The sequence below is a fragment of the Protomyctophum bolini genome, assembly GCF_963924005.1.
Source record: "Protomyctophum bolini genome assembly, chromosome: 3".
Lineage (NCBI taxonomy): Eukaryota > Metazoa > Chordata > Actinopteri > Myctophiformes > Myctophidae > Protomyctophum > Protomyctophum bolini.
Genome location: NC_137864.1, coordinates 10,548,410 through 10,556,030, shown reverse-complemented (window position 1 = coordinate 10,556,030; position 7,621 = coordinate 10,548,410).

The following is a 7,621-nucleotide window of genomic DNA, read 5'->3' as shown; positions in this document are numbered from 1 at the left end:
GTCCTTTTTGAGAATGGACTCTTCTTCACTTTGCTTATAAATCTCAGCCAGCATTGCTTCCTTTTCCATCTGAAGTTGCTTGATCTGGCTATCTTTGATGTCGAGATCATGACACACTATCTCGTCCTTGTGAGACAGTCGATTCCGTAGGTCTTCTATGTACGTCTTACCCAGCGAATCAATTTCTCCTGCGGGCATACTTCCCATGCAGCTGAAGCACACGTCTCTGTTGCCCGGCCTGTTGTCATTCGCTGTGTCATTTAACTCCTGAAACCCATGCATGTCTCTTGTGCGGGCTATCATGACACCGCAATGAACATAAATGATTGACAATTTATGACAATTTAATTGTAGCGATTCTGTATTCCTATTGATGAGCTGCTCTACCTATACTGTTTGTCCTCGGTATTTGCATTTGAGTGTGACGTAAAGTAGATGTAGCACAGTGCCCAAATATGGACTCCCTGGGTGTTTGTGTGTGTGTGTGTGTGTGTGTGTGTGTGTGTGTGTGTCATACACGCAGGCACACACGCACACACTGTAAATTAACAGAGTTAAATTAACACCTAGGATTTAGTTATTAGTAATGAAGTCATAGTGACATCTGTACTGTATGTTTGCCACCTGAGTGGCCATTGGATCACCATTTATATTATTTAACCCACAGCTTTATTAAGGAGAAAAAATATGTTTAAAAAAAGCTAATATATCATATTTAGATTTCAATTCCAGTTTAACCAATTTCAACCTGACAAAGTGGTTCTTGCACCAACCCTACTATACATGTTAATTGGTATAGGGTAGGTAGGATCCCTTTCATTTCAAACCTTCCAGAAGTTGAACAGCTGCACAGTAGCTGATAACTCTAGATTAATCTGTGTAAATTTGCTACAATGCAGGGACTAATGGGAAAATAATAGTGAGTCCTGTTGAAATGCAAACTCATCCTCTGCGCAAATCAATGTTATCTGAATTAATTAATTGCCTGTGCAACACAGTTTTATGGAAACTGTTCTGTCAAGGAATTGTGTAGCCTAATAATGATTATAGGATTGGTGGTCTGGGTCCATTGTCCACAAGAGGGTAGCATTGCTTAAACAACAAATATCCCCAGTAAACCGCTGTACATTCCTAAAGCTACTGTATGGCCTGATCATCAAGTAGGCTATCACATTAATACTTGTTGATGCACTGTAATGTACAGTAATGAAAAGTGACACTGTTCTATGTCTACAACATGATGAGATGACTTACAATGGCAAATAGAATTGTACAAGATTATATTGAATATCCAATTAATTGTATAACCTATTCTTATACAGTTAAATTATTATTATTATCATGCTAACATTTGGTGTTGCCCTTGATGATGGCTGATTAAAGCATGTGTAAATTATGTGAAACACTGAGACACTCTGCTGCATGAAATCTCCTTCTAACAAAAACAATGACAACTGTGTGTGTGTGTGTGTGTGTGTGTGTGTGTGTGTGTGTGTGTGTGTGTGTGTGTGTGTGTGTGTGTGTGTGTGTGTGTGTGTGTGTGTGTGTGCGCGCGTCTGTGTGTCGGGTAATTTGAACCTCCTAAGTCCCAATGATTTATGCTGCAATTCTTTCCGTTAATTTGTACCCACTACACCAGCAGGTGTTTCATATTCCATCCCAAACACACATACTGTACACACACCACACCACCCTCCTCATTACAATTTACAATTTAGGCATTTAGCAGACAGTCTTATCCAGAGGCAGAGGGACTTACAAATAGTCAGGCCTGGAGATGGCTTTGCAAAAGGAGCTGGCTAGACTCCTTGGTGATGAAGGGTCTGATCCTCCAGATGGATCGTCATCATTATTGACTCTTCTCAGAGCTGTGATATATTTATCAAGTTCACACCAGTTCTAGATTTGTGAGAGCTGTGAAAGCCCCTTTTACCCAATTAGCAGATTTTAACCACTTGAATTCTGAGTAAGCAAACATTCATGTCCAGCTTTGAGGGTTTGTGTAAACACATTATTTTGCTGCCGTTTCCTATGACTAGTTTTGAGTGTTTGTGCACATGCCAGTGTAAAGGTGTGAACACAAACATTGATGACAAAAGTGAGGACACAAATTGTTATCTGGCCGGAATGAGATAACGTATGATGATAAGAGGTCCCTCACTTCACACGTGTGATTTATTTTCAAAAACAGCTGATTCACAAGCTGTGAGCTGAGGGGATTTGGGGTAGAGGGAAAAGTAGGGGGCCATATAGACCACTGCATACCCTGGTGAAGATAGACGACTGCAAACCCTGGTGAAGGAAGGAAGTATGCAAGTGGTTATTGGCCGTGCTGTTAGGAGCAGCAAGCGTTGCCGAGCATGTGGCCTATAGGGTGGGCAGGAGCCTATCTGTTTCCGTAGCATGTGGCCTATAGGGTTTCCGTATCTGTTTCCGTAGTGCAAGGTTGTTACAATGAATAAGTAAAGACAAGAAGAGTGAGAGAAGAATGCCACAAGCAAGTTGTGCCACTGCAGATTATTGGCAGCTATAGTCAGAACTATGATGATAGTATAGTTCAGTATAATTAATTTATAAGCAGTTGAGACACCCACGTTTCAAATTGATGTTGCTGTAGGAGCAGTAATGTTTAGGTTTAGGTTCAGTAATGTTTCCGAAAACAAGAAGTTCATGTCTGAATGATGCTAAACCATTATTCTGGTAAATACACAGATGTTGATTCATTAAAGCTGCACTGTGTGCCAAGCACAGCCCCGCTACCACTGACAGGGCATTGTGTTTCAAAACATGCCTCTTCCCCCGGGCTTGACACATGTAAAATGACACATTTACACGTAACGTGAATTATTTATTTTATGTTTTGTTACAATACGTTTTAAATAGCACTCTCTCTCTCTTTCTCTCTACTTTCTTTCCTTACTCTTTACCTTTTTACCTGCGCTGTAACTCTTAACTGTTGTGCTGTCTCTGGGCTATCTATCTATCTATCTATCTATCTATCTATCTATCTATCTATCTATCATTACTATAGACTATAGAGAGTGCAGTTACAGGGTTCTCACTGTCTCTCTGGCTCTTTAATAAGCAGAAAATGAATAAATCAGGAGAAGTAACTCATAAATAAATGTAATCAAATCAGGAGAGAGAACTCATACAGGAAACGGGATAAACAAGTGAAATTGGAAGTGGTAAAACAAACAAATATGCAGACAAAATTGGAACTGGAACACAAGTTGTCAAATGTCTTTCTGGGCTTCTACTGATGGGATGTCATTTGTAACCCACCTGATAATGTATTTTCTGTTAAATGGAACAGCTGGAGAGATGGGGTTACCCATGTTATTAGCAATGTTTACTATATCGGACTATAAAGCTTTAACTTTTTAACGAAAACATTATTATTAATAATTACTACTACTACTACTACTACTAACAACAACAACAACTTGAATTTATATAGCGCCTTTCAAGAAACCCAAGGACGCTTTACAAAACAGAAGTGAACAAATGTCTCTTCAGTGCAGACTTGAAAGAGTCCAATGTAGGCGCCTGGCGAATCTCCAAGGGGAGAGAGTTCCAGAGGGCAAGGGGGGGCTGCCACATAGAAGGCTCTATCGCTGAGGGTTCGCTTTTTCGCATGACGGGTGGTGAGGAGCTCCATGTCCGAAGACGTTAGGTTCCGCACAGGGGTGTAGTCCTTGAGGGACTGGGGTGGTTAATACTGAGAGAGAGCCTCCTTGTAGTCCATTACGTGGTCTTTGAAAGCCAGATGGTGGACAGTGAGGCCAGTTTTCTTGTAGAGCCTCTCCAGCCGTCAACCATCAGCCTTCATGACTCTGAGCTTCATGACTACTACCACACAACTCATAATAATCATAAATAATATGATAATGATAAACTGTATATGTATAGGCCTATACAGAATACATAGGCCTACTACAACACTTGACTGCTGACAATTTTCCAAAGCTTATTGGGATTTCTTTGATTTAACAGTCACATCAAATAAGGCCAACTGCATTTTGAGTTAGTAGCCTACGGTATAGCAAGTTTCCTAATAACTGATTTTCAAATGAAGATCATTGAAGCATGTTTGTGATTACCAACGTCTTGGCAGATAACTGCCTTAAGTGAGTGAAGAAGGCTGTTATCTGCCGAAACTTTGGTTTCTATGCTCTGCGTCCATAATAAAAATATTGGCACTTTGGCTAGCAGTGTGCATGGCCATATTTTAATATTTCATATAATTTAATATTGAATTATAGGGAACCACATACGTTATATTGTAACTTCAAACCCAACAAGATGTGTGGGTGTCAGAAGACCCCTAGGCTTAAAAATAACTGATGGCCTTGCTGTTTCCATGGCAATGCTATCACATATATAACTACGGGAGTTTCACATACTGATCAACATGTACACACTGGAAACTACTACCCCTTTCTCAAAGGGGACTTCCACAGAAAGATTGTGTGTTTGCTGTAGATAATAGGTACGTAGGTGGTCTAGACTGTAGAAACTGGGCACCCAAACCTTAACCATGGGGCAGTCACCAAAACATTGGCCGTGAATGACACCTCCTTTCTATGGTAAATTGCATTCACCTCCCCTTGTGGTCTCCTAGTTAGTTTTGAAAGAATCCAGTGATTTAGTCTACATATAGTTTGTAATGGATGGTGTCGGAGCATTCCACATTTTGGTGGCGGAGTAGTAAAATGATTGTTCTAGAGTAGGCCTACCAGCAGTGGTGTAAAGTAACTAAGTACATTTACTCAAGTACTGTACTTGATGTATTTGTGCTTTACTTGAGTATTTCCAATACATTTACTTCTACTTCATTACATCTCAGAGCCAAAATTTGTACTCACTACAATTATTTGAAAACTCAGGGTTACTATAAGTAACTTTGTTACTAGTAACTTTGGAGATTCAATTTTTGATTAGAAAACAGGCATTAACCACTTCAACCCTATATATATATCAAACCAACTTTTTATGATTAAAATTCTTGGGCAGTTTGTAGTCTTATACATATGATGGGAATACATCACATACAAACATTTATCATGAAACATGCGTAAGCTAAGAAAGTAACAGTGGAATATCTATATGTATAGTTTCATTATAGATATTCCACTGTTACTTTCTTAGCTTACGCATGTTTCATGATAAATGTTTTTATGTGATGTATTCCCATGCTTTTTGTTCTTGCTTAATGTAAATCGCTCTGGATTAAGAGCGTCTGCTAAATGCCTAAATTGTAAATTGTAAATATACACATTTCGGCCATTTGACAATAGCCGATCTACAAGCTCACAATGCATCGCAATGTGATGCATTGTGAGCTTGTAGATTGGCTATTTTCAAAACATATTGTACACATTTTGAACTTGTGAAATGGGACATTCTGCAATATGAGTACTTTTACTTTCAGTACTTTAAGTACATTTTGATGTATCTACAATGTGTCGCGATGTGACGCATTGTGAGCTTGTAGACCAGCTATTTTCAAATGGTATACCGGTAGCTTGAAGTGGTTAATGTATTCTAATTTTTGAATCAAAATTAAAATCTCCAAAGTAACTACTAACTAAAGTTTTAAAATAATTGTATTGGATTAAAAGTAACTGTTGGGTTTGATATGTAGTGGAGTAGAAGTAAAAGTAATGGAAATGGGAAATTCTCTGGTAAAGTACAAATACCTCAAAAATGTACTAAAGTACAGTACATAAGGGGCACGGTGGCACAGTTGGTAGTGCTGTCGCCTCACAGCTAGAAGGTCCTGGGTTCGATTCCCGCTAGGGACGCTGTGGGCACTGGCGGCGTGTTCCCTCCTCCGCGTCATCAGTGCCCATACCCGAGGCGGGGGTTGGCGAAAGGGCCTTTCTGTGTGGAGTTTGCATGTTCTCCCCGTGTCCCCTAGGGTAGATACCCTCACAAAAACATGCAGTAATCCTGGTCTCTAAAACTACCTCCCCCTGGCCAGCCGGGGCGCCTGATGGAGGGGAAAGGAACTGGTCGGAATAACGTGTCCCTTCCACGCGCTACGTCCGGCCGGGGAAATCCCCCCCTGTCAGGTGAAAAGAAGCAGCTTGGACTCCTCATGCATAGAAGGAGGCATGAGGTCAGTCCGCTGCCCCCCCAGGTTGGCAGAGGAAGTGTAGCGCCCAGGATTACATTAGATAATTGGCACTGGGTGAAAAGAAAACTGGGTTACAAAATTGTGGGATAAAAATTAAAAAAAAAAAAAGTACAGTACATAAGTAGGCCTAAATGTACTTAGTTACACTGTGTAAATCTCTGCTGTTGGACAGAAATCATATCAAACCAACTTTTTATGATTAAAATTCTTGGGCAGTTTGTAGTCTTATACTTTTATTATGTAGTGATGTTCTAGTGTTTCCTGTTTTTCCTAGTTACTGTTTCCTGTCTTGTCTAACCTCCCTGTGATAATTCGTTTTCTCCTCCTGTGTCCTATTAGTCTCCCAGCCAATCCCTGTGTTGATTGTTAGGTCTGTTCACCTTTGTATTGTTATCCTGTGTCTACTTAAAGGGTAAGACCACTTTTTGAGAGGTTTGGATTGTTTTCTTACCTTATTATGGGCAAACTATTCCATGAGTTATTTCGTGCCATTGTTTATTAGCAATTTAAGAAATAATCATTGACTTCCATTGTGACGGGAAACAGCTCTCAAAGTCACTCTGTTAGCACATAAACCAACACAACAAAAGCTGGTTCTGACAGTTTGACATCAGGAAAACTCATGCGGTTTTATTTTCGTCTTTTAAGATAGATTTATAAAGTTACTATTTTGGTCGGAGATATACTGAAGCAGTACTCCGGCATTTCCGTTTGAAAGGCCCTTCAGGCTGCGCAACAGTGAGTTGGTGGTGAAAACCAACCAAACGCTTGATGAATTGAACAAGGTGGACCCTAAACAAGTGTAATGCTTTATTGGGTGATCCACTCACAGTTAACAGTCTTTGTATTGAGTTGTGCTTAAATGTACTGTAATTCTGCAAACTGTTAATAAATATTTCAATCAATATCAATCAAACGCAATTTTTTGTGCTTGGACAGACCCAGCCAGGGACCCAGGGACTCACATAGCTGTCTATAGGAGTGGTTGCACCACTCAAAAGCACTGTAGTTAGTGGGTATTGTATTGGACATTTGTGTGAATGTCATTGTGTTCATGATGTGCTCCTCATGATGCACCTGTAGCATAATTTTCTGTAGGTCATCCAACTGCACTCCTCTCCTGACCTGCTTAAGTGTTTTGTCTTTCTTAGACATTCTTCCATTGTGGGCCGCCATCTTCAGCTGGTAGATCTTCATCTGGTAGATCTGCATGAGGGTAGTGATTTCTTCATCTTTCTTCTCCAAAAGCTTTTGGACTTGTAGGAAGGTCTCGTCCTTTACCTTTAGTTTGTATGCTTGCTGTTTTATATACATGTTTGCTGTTTTTATCTCACACATGGCCGTACGCAAGTCCTTTTTGAGAATGGACTCTTCTTCACTTTGCTTATAAATCTCAGCCAGCATTGCTTCCTTTTCCATCTGAAGTTGCTTGATCTGGCTATCTTTGATGTCGAGATCATGACACACTATCTCGTCCTT